We start from the raw sequence: 22,957 nt of genomic DNA, 5'->3' as shown, positions 1-22,957 counted from the left end.
CCACTGACCACCAATTTAAAGCGGAGTTCCACCCAAAAGTGGAACTTCCGCTTTAGGGAGTCCTGACCCCCTGACATGCCACATTTGGCATGTCATTTTTTTTGGGGGGGAGCGGGTACCTAGTTTTGACAGGTACCCGCTCCCACTTCTGCTCGGAGCGCTGCGGCGCCCTGAACGGAAGTTCTCCTCTCCCCCTCCCTCCCTGCAATCTTCTGGGACACGTCAGAGGTCCCAGAAGATTGCCGGCCAATCACGGCGCGCATCGCGACTCGCGCATGCGCAGTGGGTACCCGGCTGTGAAGCCGCAAACTGTCACAGCCGGGTGCCCACAGCAGTGATGCCGGCGCCGAGGGAGAGGATCGAGGCTTCGGGCGGCCGCATCGCTGGACTGTTGGACAGGTGTGTGAATGGCTGGAACTCCGCTTTAAGGAACTTTCCTTCCACTGACCACCAATGTAAGGAGCTTTTCTCCCACTGACCACCAATGTAAGGAGCTTTTCTCCCACTGACCACCAATTTAAGGAGCTTTCCTTCCACTGACCACCAATGTAAGGAGCTTTTCTCCCACTGACCACCAATGTAAGGAGCTTTTCTCCCACTGAACACCAATGTAAGGAGAGGAGCTTTCCTTCCACTGACCATCAATGTAAGGGTCATTCTATCATTGGCCATCAGTGTAAGGGGCATTTTTCTCACCAAGCACCTAATATGTTACCTGTGACTATATAACATTGATCCACTCCTGTATATGCAATTGTACTTACCTCTTTTATACTGTACTGTAACATGTCACCAGTATATGTTATTATCCTGCAACTATGTAATATTGAGATACTATTGTATCTGCAGTTGTTACCTTTAACATTTTCAATAAATAACAAATGCATAATAAAAAGGTCCCCGTTTTGGTCATGGATGAAAGTGGCAGCTGTTCTTAGGTTATACTAGTGTTTCCCAACCTTTTTTCAGTGAAGGCACCCTTTAAAAATTATGGACAATCTCGAGGCACCCTTTTAAAATTATGGACAGTCTCGAGGCACCCTTTTAAAATTATGGACAGTCTCGAGGCACCCTTTAACCACTTAAGCCACGGAAGATTTTACCCCCTTCCTGACCAGGGATTTTTTTGCGATTTTTTACTGCATGACTTTAACGGACAATTGCACGGTCGTGCGACGCTGTACCTAAACGAATTTCATGTCCTTTTTTTCCCCACAAACAGAGCTTTCTTTTGGTGGTATTTGATCACCTGTGCCATTTTTTGATCATGCGCTATAAACAAAAAAAGAGCGTTAGGCTTCTTTCACACGGCCGCTCCGTGTGAAAGGTCCGCTGCGGGACTTTTTTTTTTCCCATGGAGCGGATGACATTTCTATCATCCGCTCCGTGTGCCCGCATATCATCCTATCCGTTTGTGGATGATATACGGACATAATGTAAGTCTCTGGCACTGCGGATGTCAGCGGATGACACCGCTGACATCCGATTTTCCTTCCTTTCTGTTTTTTACACGGAAGAAAAAATAGAGTTCTGTTCCATTCGAAAAAACGGAACAGAACTGAAAGGAGGAAAATCGGATGTCAGCGGATGGTATTCCGCTGACATCCGCAGTGCCATTTACTTACATTATGTCCGCAAATCATCCGCAAAAAAATAGGATGATTTGCGGACACACGGAGTGGCCGTGTGAAAGGACCCTAATTTTTGCAAAAATAACAATATTTTTCACTTTTTTTTATATGAAATTCCCCCCAAAAAATTTAAAAATCAAAATTTTTTAACATTTTCGGCCTAATTGTTTTATGCTACATGTGTTTGATAAAAAAAATCGCAAAAAGCGTATTTTGATTGGTTTGCGCAAAAGTTATCGCGTTTACTAACAAAGGGAAAGATTTTTGTCATTTTTGGTGTTTTTTTTTTTTTAACGAGTAATGGCGGCGATTTGAGATTTTTTTTGCGGTACTGCGACATTGCGGCGGACAGATCGGACCCTTGACTGACACTGGACAGGGAGGGGTTAAGTGTGTCCTAGGGGCGTGCTTCTAACTGTAGTGGGACATGGCTATTGGTGTAAAAACAAAGATCAACGGTTCTACATAGTAGAACCGTCTGATCTTCATTTTTACATAGGGGAGAATGACAGGCGGCTTGTTTACATAAGCCGCTCTGCCTTTCTCCCGCTGTACCGACGATCGGCGAGTGACCGGCGGACATCGGGACCGCCGGTCACACGCCCGTACTCCTCCCTGAACGAGCCTCAGCGGGCACGCGCTCGCCCGCTATTGGCTCCAATACCAGTGACAGGCAAGTGACGTAGATCTACGTCACTCTGCCTGGCCGGGGCTGACTGCCGCAGTAAATACACTGTGCGCAGTCGGCAACCGGTTAAAAATTATGGACAATCTCGAGGCACCCCATTCTAAAACGTAAAAGCACCCCATTCTAAGATAAAATAGTTATCTTTTACACAATGCAGCAACATTGACACAAGTAGGACACCCAAAGTTAGAGGGGATTTATTCTTCCAAAGCAAATACACTTTTGCAAACTGGTACTGACTAGTATGCCAACGTTTCTCTTCTTCTTCAGTTTTTCTTTATCGCTCAGCTAATATGATCCCAACGCTGATGCAGAGGGGCAGAGGAGGGTCTAACAAGGATGCTATGCAGGGGACGAACATCCTCCATATTAACTGATGATGGCATTGGTCATTGGGATGCAGGCAGCTGGAAGGTTGTAATGGTGCACAACGAAAACCTGTGGCTTTATGTAACAAAAAGGAAAGCTTCAACCACACGTCGGTTTGTATTCAAATTTTGGGCAATTTTTAGGCATTTTGCCGAGGCACCCCTGAAGAAACCTCAAGGCACCCTGGTTAAAAAAAGGCTGCATTATACAATGCTAGCTTTTGCCAAAAAACTAGGAATAAAGAAAGAAAGGTGTCTGTCTTGACCATACCAATCATATTCCAACCAACCATTCTATTCATGAAAAAACAATGCAAATTCTTATTATGGGTGAATCCATATCCTTTTCTTTTCCAGAACATTTATATTTGAGGCCATTACGTTATTCTGAACTCCAAATAACTGAGATTCTCACCTTCACAAAGCTGGTAATCTCTCAGTGATAGGACCTCAGGTTGGGTGAAATCACATCAATCAGGACCTCCAGCTTCTGTCCCGCAGACCTCCCAGGAGCTCCTGAAAAATAGACAAGAAACATGAAGCTCTCCCACCAAGCTGTTACACCAATACACAGACTGACAGTCTTTGGCTACTGTGTGTCATCTCTAGGAGAGCTTATCTGGTCTGCTACAAAATGCAGAGAAAAGATATTTAGGAATGCCGATAACTTCAAACATTTTCTAGAAAAAGAAACAAAGAGATACAGGACCCGATAGCAAGTATTTTTGTTTTCTTCACAGAAAGAGTTGTTGCCAGATATTATATTAGAATTTTGTTGAGTTTCCCTTTAAATTCCGTCTCCTTGAAATACAGAAGGGTTCAATCTATTGTTTTGTAATTTAGTGGTCCATCATTGAGCTTTTACAGAGCTTGCAAAATTGTTTTTGTTAGTTAACATACCATAATTTGGTCATATGACCAATACATTTGAAGTAACTGAAGCATCCAATTCCAATACAGGTACCTCTGCTGACCTTCCTCCCATTTTTTCCCTTTGGGGCAAAAAGCTTCAACTCAATTCCTTACCAGTTACTACAATGAATCCAAATCAAAAATTTACAATTTTTGTGATTGAAGATCAAGACTCAAGACCAAGAAGAGCTTTATGCATCTTGAAGCCCGGATGGATTTGCTCATTAACCACTTTACCACCGGAGGATTTTCCTGCTTTACGTCCAGGCCACTTTTTGCAACTTGGCACTGCGCGACTTTAACTGACAATTGCGCGGTCATGCAAGGCCGCACCCAAACGAAATTTACGTCCTTTTTTTCCCACAAACAGAGTTTCCTTTTGGTGGTATTTGGTCACCTCTGCACTTTCCATTTTTTGCGATATTAATAAAAAAAAGAGCGAAAATTTTGCGAAAAAATTTACATTTTCTACTTTGACAGTTAAAAAATATCCAATATATTAAATTTTTGTCATATATTTAGGCCAAAGTGTATTTAGCTACATGTCTTTGACAAAAAAAATCCTCAATGAGCTTATTTTTAACCACTTTAAGACCAGAAGATTTTACCCCATTCCTGACCAGGCTATATTTTGCGATTCGGCACTGCGTTACTTTAACGGACAATTGCGCCGTTATACGACGCTGTACCCAAATTAAATTTATGTCCTTTTTTTCCCCACAAATAGAGCTTTTGGTGGTATTTGATCACCTGTACGATTTTTATTTTTTGAAAAAAAGAGCTAAAATTTTGAAAAAAAAATATATATATTTATTTTTTACATTCTGATATATAACATTCCCAAAAAAAAATTAAAAATCAAAAATTTTTAACATTTTAGGGCAATTTGATTTCTGCTACATATTTTTGGTAAAAAAATCATAATAAGCGTATTTTGATTGGTTTGGGCAAAAGTTTACTAACTACGGGAAAGATTTGTCATTTTTATTGTTTATTTTTTTTTTTTACTAGTAATGGCGGCGATCTGCGATTTCTTTTGCGGGACTGCGACATTGCGGCGGACAGATGGGACCCCTATCTGACATTTTTGACACTTTTGGGGGTACCAGTGACATTACTATAGTAATCAGTGCTATAAATATGCACTGTTACTGTAATAATGACACTGGCAGGGAAGGGGTTAACTTTATTGGTGATCAAGGGGTTAAATGTATGCCTCATGCTTACTGACGTGTGTGGGGGGAGGGGACTGTGTGACACAGACACAGATCGCAGGTTCAGCTATGCTGAATCCTGTAATCTGTCCCTGTCTGTCCCAGAGGAGATCCGACTGCTTTGTTTACACAAGTGGGCGCGCGCGCCGCCGAGAGGGGGCATTGGCCAGCGACGCAAGTCTACATCGCTGGACGATAACGAGCCACTTTGCCGCAGTACCAGCTCAGTGAGCGGTCGGCAAGTGGTTAAAGAACAGGCCCTGCCTAGGATGAATGAAGACCCTTGCCAATTATTTAGGCCTTTATTTAAATTGAAATGGTGAACTGGTTTAGTTCCCAACATCCTTGGGGTGCTGGATGCCCATTTCCTATCATCCTTTGGGTGGTGGGAGAGGAACCCTCTTACTACGCAGACCTGGAAACTTGGACATTCAAAATTAGATTTCTCATCAGCACCTGCAAGAAATGTAAGAATTGTTCCATTTTCTTATTAGAAGTGCTTTAAGTGGGCTGGTATGCACTGGTACCGCCACTTCCAAATATGGCTCTTGAGCATACCTCCACCTCTCCATGAGCCTTAGCGTACCAGTACACTAATTTTGGACATCTGCGCCCTCAATTGCCCCCCCTCAAGAATATTTCCCACTCCAGAGCCAGACCAGTCACCACCATTTAGTCCCCCTGCTCTGGAGTCCCAGCCCAGGCCAGGGGGGTGCTCAGTGAGGACCCTGATGTGGGGTGGGGGTGCGAAAAAATGTATAGGCTATAATAGAGTACCGGCACCTCTTTTGGGCCACTTAAAGCACTGCTTATTAGGCATTAGCCTAAAAGAAATTGTACTTTTTTAGGGACATTGATGTCACAAGAGTAGGTGCCCCCTGTGTGAGATATCATTTCACCCAATAAAAGGTGTTCTACTGTTTCCTGTTCACTCAAACTTTCTATGTCTTCCTTTTTCCAAGAAAAAAGTTATAAGGTACAGTCTTTGTGGTAAAGGACTACAAAGTTTTACATCACATCTTCCCCTCTACCACAAACATTTGTTGGTGGTGTTCGAAGGAAGTGGGAACCTACCTTCACATATGGTGGAGATGCCATTTGCTTGCAGTTTTAGGAGAAAGTTTTTATTGCATAAAAATCTATGTGCATTTTGGATGTCCCAGCTGCTCCCGAATCCCTTGACCCATATCCAAAGAAAAAAAAGGCATCTTATGGCACTGCCTATTTAGGACCAGAGATGTTATCTCCCATCACTAAAGGACTGACTCCCCTTTTGCTCTTGGAATGGGCCCAGATTCCGAATGACATAATGGCAATGTAGATGTTGGTAGATGAGGATAGTGCGGATCCCGAAAAAGTTTGCACTGCTTGGATTTTCTGGTGAGCAAGTAGTGAGTCTGCAAATTTTCAAGCTCTCCTCAATTAATATCTATTTCAGCACTTCATTTTGTGCATGTCTGGGTTCTTCTCAAATGGTCATAGGTGGCGCAATCCCTAGGATTTTTATTGTCTGAGCTTAAACATGTTTGGTTTTTCTTGCATATGTGATACCTTCACAATTTCTTTCATACCCTTTGTTCGGGATAGTAATGAGTTCTCTTGTACTATGTTAACATTTTTTCTTCTTGAGTGTTTCTGAAGCCCAACTTTAACCTGTTCAGATTGGATTTGTATATGGCTTTCCCTTTTCTCTTGGAAATATATATATATAACCTCTGTCTATACTATCTACCTAGGTTACTATGTAATTTGAAACTACACATCAAACATTTGTATCCCATCCTTTAAAAATGTTAAAATAATATAAAAAACCTATTTGACCAAAAAAAAATAAAAAATAAAAAAAGTGGACTACACAATAAATATGCTACTTATAGGGCCACAGAGGGCACAGGTGGCAGGGGAGCGATCGGGGGTGCCCAGCGGCAATTGCGGCCGCCGGACCCACCGATTGGCTCCCCCTGTGGCCAAAGGGCGTGCATGTGCCCCCACTAGCGGTCCCACGATGCGACCTACAGGTACGTTGTTTCGCGAGACAGAGTCGACCTGCCACAGTTGGATCCTACTAAGTGACTATAGGTTACTCATGGAGAAGAAGCACAGAGTTCTGTTTTTGGGCGGGTCTGCTGCCACTTTTTTCATCAAGGATAAAACAAATGGTCTTTTCCCCATTGGGTTTTCTATAACATTGTGAGCGATTATAACCAAGGAACACCACTGTAAAATAAGAACACCTTTCTTATGACCTAATGGGACTGGCACACTATGCGCCAAATTTACTAAAACTGGAGCACTCCAAATCTGGTGTAGTTGTGCATGGTAGCCAATCAGCTTCTAACTTCAGCTTTGACAATAAAACCTGGAAGCTGATTGGTTTCTTAGTAAATCTTCCCCTTTATAGCTTGAAATATGTTCATGCCTCTCCAAATTGTGCGTTTCCAATGAAGGGACCTGTTAGAGCTGAAGCATGCAAAGAAGTTTTGGACAAGTTAACACTTCTGAGACTGTGGGAAGAGTTTGGGGGAAGGATTATTTTTTGGTTCCAGTATGACCAGTGCACTAAGCCAGCTCCATAAATACATGGCTTGACCAGCTTAGTGAGGAGGAACTTGAGTGGCTGGCACAGAACCCTGACCTCAACCATACTGAAAACCCTTAAGCCTAGTACACACGCAACGATTATCGGCCGACCGGTTGTCCATCTTTTGTCCAGAGTGGTGTTTTTGTTGATTGGAATGTGCTCTAGACTGCACACAAATTTTCTCGCCCGACAAAATTCTACTTCAGAAGTGATGTCATGTGTTGGTTTGCTTTCTTTGTGTTCTTTCTTCTCTGAGCATGCCCAGTCTTGCTCATAAGATTTTTCCCTGTCAAAATCTGTACCGACTGCACGAAAATCGAAATTTTTTTTGACGGCGGACAAAAATTTTAAAATCTCGGCCGAAAAGTCGGAGTCGGTTGTCGGAAGCATCATACTAACAAGCCGAAAATCGACAGGTCGGACGAAAATTCCCTGCCGGTTTTCGACGCGTGTGTACGAGGCTTTAGGATGACTTACAATGCCTGATGTGTGCCAGATCTTATTGTCCACCATCAGTACCAGCCTTCACAAATGCTCTTTAGGTTGAATGGACACAAATCCCCTTAGACATGCTACAAAATCTTGTAAAAAGCCTTTCAAGATGAGTCGAGGCTGCAAAGAAGGTGGGGCATGACGTTGCCCATAGTTCGGGAAAGGTCAACTAATTTATAGAGGTGTGATGGCCAGGTGTTCATAAAATTTTGCCTATATGGTGTACTGCTACAAGGACATCTCATTGAATGAAGACTTTTAACCTACCAAATATCCAGCCCAGAAAGGGGCACCTTAGTAATGAAAAAAAAAAAAACACCACCAAATACAAACTCTAGTTCTGAAACTTTATTCATAACCATGTCAAAGTTTTAAGGACAATCTGAAAAATGAGATGAGGACAGCGGCTGGGTCGGAAGACCGGCTGTTTACAGTAAGAGAAGACAGCACGCCCATAATGCCAAACCGGTGACCTTTTCCCGGTCCTCGCCGAGCTGTGACAGCTAAATAACAGATCCATTGCAAATGACACCATTTACATCAGGCCATGATTGTTAAAGCGTTTAGCCTTTCAGCAGTTCAGAAATAAGTCTGTTCAGACAGCCCGTTGCTAAATGAGGCAGGCGCTCGCAGCGCAATGCGTCTGGTCCTTAGAACAACATGTATTTCAAGAGCTGGAAAGAGTACACACAATTAGATTATTTCATTTACATCCTATTCACATTCACCGCTCTGCTAGAGGAAGACGAAGATTACAGACTTTATATATAAAGGCTACATAGAAGCAGAGAGCCTCATTTATCAATGTTATTTAGTTACAAGGTTAAACAAGAGTACTTCCAGATAGTTTTGAGTTAGAGAATACTTTACAGAGTTGCCTTGACACAGAATTCATCTCTACTTCTATTTAAAGCATAACTCCACTTTTGTTGAGAAAAAAACATTCCCCTCTGGGTGATCTCTGTACATTGTAAGGATTATAACAAACTTTGTTGCAGATTCCTACCTTTTGTTATTCTGAAGAAATCATTGTTTGTTCCTCTGTGCTGAGTGGGTCAAATGGGAGTGGTTTCATAATTATCTATCAGCTGTGGCAGCTGCAGGGCTCTAATGAGGGAAGCTGCTGGGCCTGCATCCCTTTTGGGAGTATCTCACCAAAAATAACATTTTTATTGCAGGGGATGCCAGAAATCTGACTTGTATCTAAATGCAGACTTCTGGGAAAATTGGTGAGCCAATCACAAAGCAGGAAATTATGTTTCTGGGGGTGTGGTCAGTATACATTCTGTGTACAGAACAGCTCCAGGTAGCCATTTTGCATTAAAAAGAAAAAGTACAGAGGGCGCACCAGCCTAGCGCATTACCTTTGTAACATTTTATTTTGATAAAAATATATGTACACCATACTCACAAAGTAGATAAAATGACAGGCGAAAAAAAAAATAATGAGTCCACCGGAAGTCTCCACTGAGCATAGTCCACTGATGCAGACCGTGAATGGATGCAAGCCTCGAAATATAGCTTACGCGTTTCGGGGGTGTCCCCCCCTTCCTCAGAGCTCTGAGGGGAAAAAAAATGACAAATCTTTCCCCTAGTTTGTAGACGCACAAACCAATCATTACTCCAAAGACATGCTGGTAGGTTGATTGGATCCTGTATAAAAAAAAAAATTGGCCCTACTGTGTATGTATGTGGCCCGGTTCACACTTTTGCGAGTGCGGCGATTGCATGTAATTCGGAGCGCACTGCTCCTTCATTACATGCGATCGGATGTGCGGATGCGAATTCAGCCATACACTTTGTATGGCTGAATTCGCACTGTATCCTCACCAAACACGCACAGGACCCTTTTTTCCAGCCGCATCAGGATCGGATCGCACAGTGGTTCACACTTGTGCGATCTGATCCTGTGCGAACTGTCAGATCGCACTGCGATATGCAATCAAACTGAGGGTGTCGTTAACATTTCATTGACACCCCCTGTGTATCGCATATGGCAGTGTGAACTGCCAGATGTGCGTTTGCGATGCGGGAACAGGCTGCGAATTCGCAGCCTTCCCGCATTGCACAAGTGTGAACAGGGATTGTATGTGAGTTAGGGACCTTAGATTGTAAGCTCCTGGAGGGCAGGGACTGATGTGAATGTGCAATGTATATGTAAAGCGCTACGTAAATTGACAGCGCTATATAAGAACCTGAAATAAATAAATAAATAAATAACTATACACTTATTGGGAATTCTTTTACCAAAATTGGCCTAAAATGATAAAAAAAATTTGATTTTTTAATTTTTTTTTATTTGGAATGTTATATAGCAGAAAGTAAAAAATATAGCTTTTTTTTTTTCAGAATTGTTGCTCTTTTTTTGTTTATAGCATAAAAAATAAAAAAACTGCCTAGGTGATCAAAAGAGAGCAAGAAAGCTCTATTTGTGGGAAAAGAAGGACATCAATTTTATTTGGGTACAGTGTCGCACGACCGCGCAATTGTCAGTTAAAGTAACGCAGAGAAAAAAAAAGGCCTGGTCATTAAGGGGGTAAAACCTTCCGGTCCAGAAGTGGTTAACATCCCAGGCCTAGGGTGACAACGCTGTTCCGCCACAGATACAGTATAGTGAGTGGGCGTGGTCACCCTAGGACAGGAACTGTTTTATTTGCATAATCAGCAGGTGAAAATAAAATAGAGTCTGAACAAAGAAAACACTCGCAGCCACCATATCTAAGGACTGGTAAGCTGCAATATATTACATTATTATTTTCTTCTTATAGACTCTTTTTTTGGGGACCAGGGGACCTCGGTCATTCTTTTTTACTGATATTTTAGCCCATTTTTGTGCCTGCGGGCAGTTGCACATAACCTGTGCCCAACTCTATTTGTGCAGCCTGGCATCGAGGAGTAAAATATTCCATCTATCTGCCTATTATCTCATGGAAAATGAAGTGTAATCCTGACAGAGCGCCAGGAGCGAGGGAGGACTGGCAGGATAAGTGTTTTTTTTTCTTTTCCTTGCAAATGGTAACAAATAATGAATGCCGAGGTCGTACAGAAACCCCGAGTCTGACGCCGGTAACACAAGGAGCTCGATGTCTAATGCCACATCAACGCTTACCGCGCTCTCCTCCGCTGGCAGGCTTGTGGTTCAGTAAGTCGTGTAAAATAAACAATTAAAAACTTCTATTATTTGGGCTTTCCAGCAATCTGTAAATAATCTCACACTAAATAATGACTGCCGTCTCCAAATGCTTTTACCAAGGCACTTAATTAAGAACATAGAAGATTTACCCCCCTAACCACTTCTGGTCCGGAAGGCTTTACCCCCTAATAACCAGGCCATTTTTTTGCGATTCGGAACTGCGTTACTTTAACTGACAATTGCGCGGTCGTGCGATGCTGTATCTAAATAAAATTGATGTCCTTTTTTCCCCCAAATAGAGCTTTCTTTTGGTGGTATTTGATCACCTGTGCGATTTTTATTTTTTGCGCTATAAACCAAAAAAAAGTAACAATTCAGAAAAAAATATATATATATTTTTCACATTCTGCTATATAACATTCCCAATAAAAAAATGTAAAAATCGAATTTCTCTGTCGTTCATTGACAGACGCAGCTCCATCATCTTTAGACCAATGGGTTATGCTCCTACTATAAGGAATAAAGATGATGGAGCTGCGTCTGTACTTCAGAGAAAAGGATTTTACGGTAAGTTCTTACAAAAATCCAGTTTTCTCTATCGTTCATTGACAGACGCAGCTCCCTCATCTTTATTCCTAATAGGAGGAGCATAACCCATTGGTCTAAAGATGATGGAGCTGCGTCTGTCGAACTTCAGAGAAAAGGATTTTACGGTAAGTTCTTACAAAAATCCATTTTTTTTCAGCATTTTAGGCCAATTTGTATTCTGCTACATTTTTTGGGGGGTAAAAAAATATTGCAATAAGCTTATTTTGATTGGTTTGCACAAAAGTTTTCGCATCTACAAATTAGGGTAAGGATTTATGTCATTCTTACTTATTTATTTATTTTTTTTACGCGTATTGGCAGCGATTTGCGATTTTTAGTGGGACTGTGACATTGCAGTGTACAGATCGGACCCCTAACTGACATTTTTGGGGGTACCAGTGACATTACTACAGTAATCCGTGCTAAAAATATGCACTGTTACTGTAATGATGACATTGGTAGGGAAGGGGGTTAACCCGGGGGCGATCAAAGGGTTAAGTGTGAGCCTAGGGGGTGTTTTCTAACTGTGAGGGGGAGGGGCTTGTTGGAATCAACACAGAGACCTGTGATCCTAAATAGGAGGAACACATGCGCTCTGTGTTCATTCCAGAGAGAACAATGGTCTGCTGTGTTTTACCGTGGATCGGCTCCTCCACTGCCTAATGGAAGCCGATTGCCAACCATACACAGTTGCACCAGATTTTGCACTCTCCAGTTCTAATAAATCAACCCCAAAGTTTGAATAAAGTAAACAATCCTAAAGTGGAACTAAACCCTGCTATCGTTTTAGCCAAGTTAGCTGCCATCTTGGGCTCTCTTTGATCTTCAACTGCCATGGTGCTGCACATGTGATCAGTTATGACACCAGCCATTGGATGGCTTGACAGCTTGGTTGAGAGCACAACCAATGTAACGGTTACATTTCCCACACTAGAACGCAGTGCGGGAAAACCACGTTCTGTGCCGGTTTCCACCACTCGCATTCAAAACACACTGCCCTTGTGATCTGCAACGGGTGACAATGCAATGTTAAGGAAACCCCAAACACAGGTCCCAAACCCAGTTTATTTGCCTGAACCAGATCGCATGGTACAAAACTACCATGCGATCTGGTCGCAGTGCGTTTTCCTGTGTGATTTGAGCCCATTCAAAATTAATGGGCACTGAATCGCATGTGAATTGCACATTCCTGTGCAGCACATAGGCAATTTATTGGGGTGGATTTACTAAGGGTGAGTAGACTGTGCACTTTGCAAGTGCAGTTGCAGTCTGCAAGGACATTTGCTCCAGAGCTTAGTAAATGAGGTAAAGCTTCACTTTGCAAAGACTGGTGCACAGTCATGTTGAAACAGGAAGGGGCCAACCCCCAAAGTTGGGAGCATTAAATTGTCCAAAATGTCTTGGTATGCTGACGCCTTAGGAGTTCCCTTCACTGGAACTAAGGGGCCAAGCCCAACCCCTGAAAAACAACCCCACCCACACCATAATCCCCCCCCCCTCCATCAAACGATTTGGACCATTGCACAAAGCAAGGTCCATAAAGACATGAATGAGCGAGTTTGGCGTGGAGGAACCTGACTGGTCTGCACCTCAACCCGACAAAACATCTTTGAGATGAATTAGAGCGAAGACTGCAAGCCAGGCCTTCTCGTCTAACATCAGTGCCTGACCTCACAAATGCGCTTCTGGAAGAATGGTCAAACATTCCCATATACACACTCCTAAACCTTGTGGACGGCCTTCCCAGAAGAGTTGAAGCTGTTATAGCTGCAAAGGGTGGGCCCACTCAATATTGAACCCTACGGACTAAGACTGGGATGCCATTAAAGTTCATGTGCGTGTAAAGGCAGGCGTCCCAATACTTTTGATAATATAGTGTATAACTATATACAGAAAAAAAAATTGGGGAGGGGGAGGCGTGATGGACCACTTGGTGAAAACAAACACTTGACTAGACATTTGGAAGATGGACTTCCTTCATATTAGCCTTCGTGCCGGTTCACACTAGGTTGCTCCGACTTCGGGGGCGACTTGTGCAGTCCCGTGCACTGCGACTTTGGCGCGACTTGCACGGACTTCATATAATGAATGTCTATACAAGTCGCTCCGAGGTCGCCCCGAAGTAGTACAGGACCCTTTTTCTAAGTCAGAGCAACTTGTGTTGCTCCTATTAGAACGGGTCCTGTAGCACTGCATGGACCACGACAGACCGCGACTTGTCAGGCTGACAAGTCGCGGTAGTGTGAATGGAGTCTTATACAGTAACAATTTCCGCGATGTTCTAAGTTGTAACGTGAAGAGGAAATGGGGTGGGCAGAGAAGCCGCTCATTAGGGGGAAAGGAAAGTAATGTTTACTTAAACACCCCTTCTTGGCCTTCAGACCCTCTTCTACAGGAAGGGTTGAGGGCCGACTCGGAGCTCTGACCTTGCGGGCGATTGCAGTTGAGTCAGATGTTTGGAAAAGGGTGTAATATAAAATGACAGCTCTGCCCATCTGACATTCATTACAATACAAGTATATTTATATCCCTCCTATGTAATGAAGATTTATGGCCGGGCTGTCAGGAGGACGACCAGTCCTGTGCCGTGAATACTTTCCTATGGGATCTTTCCACAGGAATGACTTTCAGCGAGTAGATACGGATCTCGTTACACTCCACGCCAACTTAAAGGGGAGAGATAATCTTTTCAATGTTTTTCAGATGTGCACGTGAAAGTGATCAATTTAATGTAGATAACTTTATTAATACATGTTAAAGCCTTGTTCCTTTGTATGGTTTGTATTTATATATCCACATGGGGGCAACCATATTTGCAGATTCGATTTTGCGCTTGCTCAAGAGGGAGTAGTTGGTTCTCTGCCTGGTATACTGTCTAACGGGCAGGGTCAATTTGATTTAGTGTCGGTTCACACTGCAGCGGCACGACTTCGGGGGCAACCTGTGACTTCGGCGCGACTTGCATGGACTTCATAAAATTAATTCCTATGCAAGTCGCTCCGAGGTCGCCCCGAAGTAGTACAGGACCCTTTTTCTAAGTTGGAGCGACTTGTGTCGCTCCTATTAGAACGGGTCCTGAACCAGTCAATGGACCGCGACAGTGCGTGACTTGTCAGGCTGACCAAGTCGCCTGACAAGTCGTACTAGTGTGAATGGACAAAGTCTCCAAAAATATGTAGCAGAATTCATATTGGCCTATGTTTTTTTTTTTTTGAAAATTCTTTTTATTACGTTTTAACAAATTACATAGAAAACAAGACCGTAAACATACAGTCAAAAGTAAAAAGAAAAAAAAAATAAAATAAAATAAAACACAACAGGCAATAAAAGAAAAAGAAACATTTCCTGCCCCATTCTCCAGGGCACCCAGTCCGCCCACCACAGACACCAAGCAGCCTCAGCATCAGGAATACACAGAATGTATGGAGCCCCCCATGACTCCAAACCAGCAGCAATTAATGTAACTAGTTACTGATCCAACACTCATCGGATATCCCGAATATTGGCCTAAATTTATGAAGAAATTTGATTTTTAATTTTTTTTTATTGGATATGTTTTATAGCAGAAAGTAAATATATATATATATATATATATATATTTTTTTTTTTTTTTTTTTCCAAAATTGTAGGTCTTTTATTGTTTATAGCGCAAAAAAATAAGAAAAACGCAGAGGTGATCAAATACCACCAAAAGAAAGCTCTATTTGTGGGAAAAAAATGGACAGACTATTTGGATACAATGTTGCATGACTGCGCAATTGTCAGTTAAAATAGCGCAGTGCTGTATCGCAAGAAATGGCCTGGTCGTGAAGGGGGGTAAATGGTTAAAACACTCTGAATGCCAATCAAAGCCCCTGTCACTAAAAAAAAAAAAAAAATGGTTTCCTTACAGTCCTATGCACATTGTTGTGTTTGCTTTGCTTCAAAAATGATATCCCATGTCACTTCCTTGGTGCTTCAAAGCCTCCATAGAAGTCTATGACAATGCTCGCTAATAGCACCTGAAGCTTTTAAAGGGCTTTTATTCATCTTTAGCTTAATTTTGTTTTGGAGGTATTACAGGTATGAGATATCCCAGGATTCACTGGGAAACCAACAAGTGAACCAGAAAGACGTCATCAGCAGTCACTTCCAGATCATGTGTATATATTCTGGAAGTGTGTGGTGCAGATATCACATCTGGTGTGCAGCATGGAGCAGCAGGTGAGTGGGGTCCAAAGTGGAGCGGAGGAACTAGCAGACGGCACACGTGATGTGTAAAATGGCAACAATATAGCGGAAAGTGAGCAGGGACCAGAGAGAGAGGACTGAAAGGCAGAGGATCAGCCTAGCTGGGGGACCGGAGCAGGAGACACTAGCAATGTCACAAGTGGTGAGCAGTGTATAAGCAATATGGAGGGAGGAGAGCAGGGACCAGAAAGAGAGGAGGATCAGTAAAGCTGTGAGTTACTACTGTATGGGAGATCAGCAGAGCTGGGGATGAGCAGAGTTGGGGGTTACTACTAAGCAGGGGATCAGTAGAGCTGGGGGTATTCCTTGGCAGGGGATCTGCTAAATGAGGGTATTAACCACTTGCCGACCGGCCGCCGCAGATATACTGCGGCAGGCTGGCTTGGTTGCGCGAACCGACGTATAGGTACATCGGTTCGCACGAGCGCTCCTGGGGGTGCATGTGTGCCTCCATTAGGCAGCTGAGAAGCTGATCCATGGGGCTGTCGGGCACGATTCCCGCCGGGCACCCGCGATCACTCCCCATGGAGAGAAAACGATCTGCTGTTATAAACACAACTGACCATTGTTCTTTCTGGAATGAACACACAGCGCCTATAAAACTCCTATTTAGGATCACAGGTCTCTGTGTTGATTTCACAAGCCCATCCCCCTCACAGTTAGAAAACACTACTGCGTTATCCCCTTCCCTGCCAGTGTCATTATTACAGTAACAGTCCATATTTTTAGCACTGATTTCTGTAGTAATGTCACTGGTCCCCCCAAAATGTCAGTTAGGGGTCCGATCTGTTCGCTTTAATGTCGCAGTCCCGCTAAAAATCGCAGATCGCCGCCATTACTAATAAAACAAGAAAAAATTATAAAAATGACATAAATCTTTCCCCTAGTTTGTAGACGCGATAACTTTTGCGCAAACCAATCAAAATACGCTTATTGGGATTTTTATTTACCAAAAATATTTCCTAGAATACAAATTGGCCTAAAATGATAAAAAAATTTGATTTTTTACATTTTTTTTTTTTATTGGGAATCTTATGTAGCAGAATGTCAGAAATATTTTTTTCTTTTTTTTTCCAGAATCGTCGCTTTTTTTTTTTGTTTATAGCGCAAAAAAAAAAAAAAAAAAAAAAAAAAAAAAAAAAATCGCACAGGTGATCAAAGAAAGCTCTATTTGTGGGGAAAAAAGGACATAAATTGTATTTGGGTACATCGTCGCACGACTGCACAATTGTCCGTTAAAGTAATGCAGTGCCGAATCGCAAAAAATAGCCTGGTCATTAAGGGGGTAAAACTTTCCAATCTAGAAGCGGTTAATTATCTGGGGATCTGCTGAACGAGGGTACTAATGAGCTAGGGATGTGCTAAACGAGGGTACTAATGAGCTAGGAATCTGCTGAACGAGAGTACTACCGAGCTAGGGATGTGCTGAACGAGGGTACTAATGAGCTAGGGATGTGCTGAACGAGGGTACTAATGAGCTAGGGATGTGCTGAACGAGGGTACTAATGAGCTAGGGATCTGCTGAACGAGGGTACTAATGAGCTAGGAATGTGCTGAACGAGGGTACTAATGAGCTAGTAATCTACTGAACGAGGGTACTACCGAGCTAGGGATGTGCTGAACGAGGGTACTACCGAGCTAGGGATGTGCTGAACGAGGGTACTAATGAGCTAGGGATGTGCTGAACGAGGGAACAAATGAGCTAGGGATCTGCTGAACGAGGGTACTAATGAGCTAGGGATCTGCTGAACGAGGGTACTAATGAGCTAGGGATCTGCTGAACGAGGGTACTAATGAGCTAGGGATCTGCTGAACTAAGGTACTAATGAGCTAGGGATCTGCTGAACGAGGGAACTAATGAGCTAGGGATCTGCTGAACGGGGGTACTAATGAGCTAGGGATCTGCTGAACGAGGGTACTAATGAGCTAGGGATCGGCTGAACGAGGGTACTAATGAGCTAGAGATCTGCTGAACGAGGGTACTAATGAGCTAGGGATCTGCTGAACGAGGGTACTAATGAGCTAGGGATCTGCTGAACTAAGGTACTAATGAGCTAGGGATCTGCTGAACGAGGGACCTAAAGAGCTAGGGATCTGCTGAACGGGGGTACTAATGAGCTAGGGATCTGCTGAACGAGGGTACTAATGAGCTAGGGATCGGCTGAACGAGGGTACTAATGAGCTAGGGATCGGCTGAACGAGGGTACTAATGACCAAGAGATCTGCTGAACCAGGGTACTAATGAGCTAGGGATCTGCAGAGCAGGGGTATTAAGGAACTTGGGATCTCCTGAGTGTGGATACTACTGAGCTGGGGTTCTACCGGGCCCCTTTAAAACAAAAAGAAAATCAACACACAGAACATTTGCCAAGCTTCATTAAAGCTTCAAAAAAAGCATCACAGAAGCTTCAAAAACATATCAAAGCATGTTGAAGCACTTTGATGTGAGTTAAAGTCGAAGCAAGTGTAAATGAGTCCTAAGGCGGATGGTGTACATAACATACTACACATCATATACTGTCAGAGCCTCTTCTATATCCACTAAAAGGAGGACACATTCCAAAGGAAGGGATAGAAGGGATCAAAATGCTTGCAGGATAAACAAATACAATGTAACTAACACAACCTACAAAAAATTGATCTTCGGAAGACCCTGACTACAGACAGGCCAATTATTGTATATGTTCCCATCAAACATGCAGGAAACCATAAAGAATAAGGGGGTTGTAAGATTCCCAGCTGTAGAGTCTTAATAATAGAATGACGCCTAGTTTGCTCTATGTGCTGTTTATCATTATCTTTTTGTTTATTTATTTTTAATAAATGACTTGTTTTCATCTTTTTTTGACCTTCTCTTCCAGGTACCAACTACTGCCGGCACTTTAAGGGGTTCTAAAAAAACCTAAGGCAGAGGCGGACTTCCCAATCATTTAATCGATGTGACTGGCTGTCAAAGCGGTCACATGATCAGGAAGCCCTCCCACCAGCTCCTGATTGGAAATGGCAAGAAGGAGCGGTCAGTGACCACTGGGTTACTGTGCTGGGAGCATGCAGTGAGCCTGACCACCATGCTGATATTCTACATACGTATGTGTGTGTGTTACGCTGGCTGGAAGAGGTTAAAGTGCGTCTGTACCGTAATTACCAACTTTATGATCCTGGATCCCAGGACACGATCAACCCCCCGGCCACATTCTGCATTTCGTCCCCCCACTTTCCAGGTGTTGGTTTCAAAATTCCACCAACTTAGGAGGGTTGATCCTGGCCAGACCCTGGCTTTAAATATTAGTGGACCACTCATCACGTAAAATATATGGGTTAGTCCAACCCGAACCCAGCCTCTAAATATGCAGGGATAACCTACTTCTGGTTGGGCGCACCCAAATCACACCCACTTTACAAGTTGATCCCATCAAGACCTTGCCTCCATATATACGTGGGGGGGGGGGGGGGACCACCCACCTTTGACACTCACAATTAATTCCTTTTTGAGTTGCTGTGCATGTGAAGTAATGCAAAGAAGGTCGATGCTGTAATCACACCCAGACCCAACCTCTAAATATGCAGAGATCGCCCACTGCTAGAATCCCACCAACTTAGTGGGTTGATCCTGGCCAGACCTTGCCTTCAAATATTAGTGGACCACTCATCACGTAAAATGTATGGGTTAGTCCCACCCGAACCCTGCCTCTAAATATGCAGGGATTACCTACTTCTGGTTGGGCGCACCCAACTCACACCCACTTCACAAGTTGATCCCGTCAAGACCTTGCCTCCATATATACGTAAGGACCACCCACTTTTGACACTCCCCATTAATTCCTTTTTGAGCATGTGAAGTAATGCAAAGAAGGTCGATGCTGTAATCCCAGGACAAGGCCCACCCAGACCCAACCTCTAAATATGCAGGGATCACCCACTGCTCAAATCCCACCAACTTAGTGGGTTGATCCTGGCCAGACCTTGCCTTCAAATATTAGTGGACCACTCATCACGTAAAATGTATGGGTTAGTCCCACCCAAACTCAGCCTCTAAATATGCAGGGATCACCTACTTCTGGTTGGGCGCACCCAAATCACACCGACTTTACAAGTTGGTCCCGTCAAGACCTTGCCACCATATACGTAAGAACCACCCACTTTTGACACTCCCCATTAATTCCTTTTTGAGCATGTGAAGTAATGCAAAGAAGGTTGATGCTGTAATCCCAGGACAAGGCCCACCCAGGCCCAACATCTAAATATGCACGGATCACCCACTGCTCAAATTCCCCCAACTTTGCAGGTTACATAGTTAGGTTGAAAAAAGACACAAGTCCATCTGACTTAACCAATAAGGCCCCATGCACACGGGACGTTTTTAACGCCGCTGTAAGCAGCGTCAGGCGTTTTCTTTTTGCAGCCTAAAAACGCCCCTCCATGTTATTCTATGGCCTCATGCACACTCAGACGTTTTTGAGCTGTAAGTGGCTTAGACGTTTTTAGGCTGCAACAAGAACCCACCACCTGCGCGTTCTGAGGACCAGCGTTACAGCGTTAAAAACGCCTGACGCTGCTAAAAGCTGAATAACTTTGCTATAACGTTGCTTAACGTGCGTTAAGCCACGTTATACGTTTTTTTTTTCTTCTATTCAAAATCAATGGTTCCCTATGGGATCCTATTGATTTGAATGGAGGTCGCACCGCAACACCGCAAGTCGGATCCGATTTGCGGGGTGACTTGCGCTGTGGGAATCTTGAGGGGGAACGCCACGCCAAAATGGGAAAAAAACGGCGTGGGGTCCCCCCCATGGTTCCAAACCAGGCCCTTCGGGTCTGTTATGGAATTTGAGGGTAGCCCCATGCCGAAAAAACGGCATGGGGTCCCCCCCAAAATCCATACCAGACCCTTAACCGAGCATGCAGCCCGGCAGGCCAGGAAAGGGGAGGGGACGAGCGAGCGGCCCCACCCCCCCTGGACCACACCAGGCCACATGCCCTCAACATGGGGGGGTGTTGGTGCTTTGGGGCAGGGGGAGCTCTGCACCCCCCACCTCAAAGCACCTTGCCCCCATGTTGATGAGGACAAGGGCCTCATCCCCACAACCCTGGCCGGTGGTTGTGGGGGTCTGCGGGCAGGGGGCTCATCGGAATCTGGAAGCCCCCTTTAACAAGGGGGCACCCCAGATCCCGGACCCCCTCCCTATGTGAATGGGTATGGGGTACACTATACCCCTACCCATTCACCCCATAAAAGGCAGTGTATGGAAATAACGACAAGAGACGTTTTGGAAAGTTTATTAAAAATCTTCATCCGACTCTTCTTGTCTTCTCCTCTCCGGGGTCTTCTCCGGGGTCTTCTGCTCTTTTGCTGTCCGCCCTTCTTGTCTTCTCCTCTCCGGGGTCTTCTGCTCTTTTGCTGTCCCCCTCTTCTTGTGTTCTTGTCTCCGGGGTCTTCTGCTGTCCCCTCTTCTGCTGTCCTCTCTTCTTTTCTTCTCCTCTCCGGTCTTCTGCTCTTTTGCTGTCGGCTGTCTTCTTCCTCCGGTCCTCCTCCGACGACGTCTCCGCTGATTATGCCTATCTCCGGTCTCTTCAGCTTATTATATAGCCATTAGGGGCGTGGCCCCGATGACGTCATCTGGAGACCCCGCCCCCTCATGTCACAGATGACGTCATCTGTGACATGAGGGGGCGGGGCCTCCAGATGACGTCATCGGGGCCACGCCCCTAATGGCTATATAATAAGCTGAAGAGACCGGAGATAGGCATAATCAGCGGAGACGTCGTCGGAGGAGGACCGGAGGAAGAAGACAGCCGACAGCCGACAGCAAAAGAGCAGAAGACCGGAGAGGAGAAGAAAAGAAGAGAGGACAGCAGAAGAGGGGACAGCAGAAGACCCCGGAGACAAGAACACAAGAAGAGGGGGACAGCAAAAGAGCAGAAGACCCCGGAGAGGAGAAGACAAGAAGGGCGGACAGCAAAAGAGCAGAAGACCCCGGAGAGGAGAAGACAAGAAGAGTCGGATGAAGATTTTTAATAAACTTTCCAAAACGTCTCTAGTCGTTATTTCCATACACTGCCTTTTATGGGGTGAATGGGTAGGGGTACAGTGTACCCCATACCCATTCACATAGGGAGGGGGTCCGGGATCTGGGGTGCCCCCTTGTTAAAGGGGGCTTCCAGATTCCGATGAGCCCCCTGCCCGCAGACCCCCACAACCACCGGCCAGGGTTGTGGGGATGAGGCCCTTGTCCTCATCAACATGGGGGCAAGGTGCTTTGAGGTGGGGGGTGCAGAGCTCCCCCTGCCCCAAAGCACCAACACCCCCCCATGTTGAGGGCATGTGGCCTGGTGTGGTCCAGGGGGGGTGGGGCCGCTCGCTCGTCCCCTCCCCTTTCCTGGCCTGCCGGGCTGCATGCTCGGATAAGGGTTTGGTATGGATTTTGGGGGGGACCCCATGCCGTTTTTTCGGCATGGGGCTACCCTCAAATTCCATAACAGACCCGAAGGGCCTGGTTTGGAACCCTGGGGGGGACCCCCACGCCGTTTTTTTCCCATTTTGGCGTGGAGTTCCCCCTCAAGATTCTCACAGCGCAAGTCGCCCCGCAAGTCGGATCCGACTTGCAGTGTTGCGGTGCGACCTCCATTCAAATCAATAGGCTCCCATAGGGAACCATTGATTTTGAATGGAAGAAAAAAAAACGCTGCTAAAAGCAACGTGGCAAAACGTGCAATAACGCCAATGGAAAAAGCTACTGAAAGCACGTTTTTACAGCTGCTTTTTCCGGCGTCAGAACTAACTTTGACGTACGTTTTTTCTAACGCCCCGTGTGCATGGGGCCTTAAAAACAAAAACCCCTTATGTATTTACACGTGTTGATCATATCCCCCCCTTAATCTCCTCTTCTCAAGAGAGAATAAATTCAGTTCCTCTAATCTTTCCTCACAGCTGAGCTCCTCCATGCCTCTTATCAGTTTGGTTGCCCTTCTCTGCACTTTCTCCAGTTCCCTGATATCCTTTTTAAGAACTGGTGCCCAAAACTGAACTGTATATTCCAGATGAGGTCTTACTAATGATTTGTACAGGGGTAAAATTATATCTTGGGTTGATCCCACCCAGACACTGCCTCTAAATATGCAG

General features: G+C 44.5%; 1 protein-coding gene across 1 annotated transcript in view; it reads right to left on the bottom strand.

The window, feature by feature from the left end:
* The window catches only part of TSPAN18 (tetraspanin 18), a 190,622-nt gene that overhangs the window by 93,841 nt on the left and 73,824 nt on the right, over positions 1-22,957 (bottom strand). The window contains exon 2 of the mRNA XM_082270311.1: positions 3,103-3,203. The gene's annotated coding sequence lies outside the window, so the exon portion shown is untranslated. The remainder of the gene's footprint in view (positions 1-3,102; positions 3,204-22,957) is intronic.

Source organism: Pelophylax lessonae (assembly GCF_965119305.1).
Source record: "Pelophylax lessonae genome assembly, chromosome: 10".
NCBI classification, from domain to species: domain Eukaryota; kingdom Metazoa; phylum Chordata; class Amphibia; order Anura; family Ranidae; genus Pelophylax; species Pelophylax lessonae.
Note: the sequence above shows the minus strand (reverse complement) of the source record. Positions and strands in the feature narration are given on the sequence as shown.